The sequence below is a fragment of the Oncorhynchus clarkii genome, chromosome 3 (assembly GCF_045791955.1).
Source record: "Oncorhynchus clarkii lewisi isolate Uvic-CL-2024 chromosome 3, UVic_Ocla_1.0, whole genome shotgun sequence".
Classification (NCBI taxonomy): Eukaryota; Metazoa; Chordata; class Actinopteri; order Salmoniformes; family Salmonidae; genus Oncorhynchus; species Oncorhynchus clarkii.
The window spans coordinates 74,834,166-74,835,615 of NC_092149.1; positions in this window are offsets into that span (position 1 = coordinate 74,834,166).

Here is a 1,450-nt window from a genome sequence, read left to right on the forward strand (position 1 = left end):
GACAGCGATGACGTTCCAACCAACGCACTCAGAAATGAATCTTCTTGAGGCAAGTTGCAAATTCAGGAATGGAGTTTTTGGACGCACGACCCGCCACTAAATTCACGCCTCTGATGCATTTCCAAAAGTTATAGCTAGCAATAGCAAGAGTGACTGACACAATTATAAGTAACTTCAGGTGCTTTCATGTGGAGCTGTCCCCAACGTTGCTTATTGGCCTACTTTCACTGATAATTTTTAACAAACTTCTGTTCAATAATTGTCCTACTATTAATTGTTTTCCAACCACATCTGAATTTACTTTATGATGAAAAGCAAGGACAGTAGTGCAGAGTGATTTTGTCATACATACATTCATAGAATTGAAATAATACAAAATTCAACTGATACAAAAACGTATTAGACATGGGTATGATGTACTGCCTCATTTTAAACCGTTTATATATATATTTTTACAAAAATAGGCAACCCCTTTTGGGTTGTTTAGTTATTTATATTATTATTTTGTACAATTAGTAATTATAACATCTCGTGTGAGTAAAACAACTCTACTTAGGCCAATGAGTGCACCCACTTGATGAGGGGGGATAGTTGAGAACTTAAAAGTGTTATTCTATTTAGTTTGCATAAAGAGCTTTAATCTTCATGATAACAATTAGCCAAATGGTTGTATGTAGTCTAATGCATTGGTGGATGTGGTGGACAATTTAGGTGTACCCTACTTGTGGCCTGGCTATATCGGCCTACCTGCAAAAACTTAAAGTGAGTGATGTGCATGGTTTATGCATAAATACATGTAACACTTACTGCTAAGAAAAACGTTCATCCCGCTTACTATTACTGTCATTTAGCCCAACCTACTACTCTGTCTTGTTGTGGAGGAAGTCGTAGGCTACTGTGTCTCCACTGGGTTGTAGGTCATCTTCCCCATATCTGGGGGTCGCTACTACCTTCCACATTCACAAAGTCAAAATGATAGCTAAACCCCACCTTTTTCTAAAATTACCTTCTTAAAATTTGATTTCAAATCTGAACCACAACCACATTGCTAACCGTATGCCTAACCTTCAATGAAGACCAACATTTGTACGATATAGACAATTTTGATTTGTGGCTGTGGAATCTAGTGGAAACCGTATCTAGGGGTTGTATGCACATTGCCACCCTGTGGTCAATGGTCTAAGTGCTACATGTTTTACTGAGCGCAGAACACAAGCGCGAGGAAACTACTATGCTTACAATGCCTGAATTGCTACGAAACATATATATTTGATGTCATTCGTTTGGCTATGTGCACAAACGTGATTTCAGAATTTGGTACATCACCTACTTTTGTGATATCAGACAGCCGTTAAGATATTAAAAGGTAAATGTATCAATAATGTATACGGTGTTGCATCATGGGAAAATACGCGATATTATACTAATATAATCTCATAAACAAAATTAA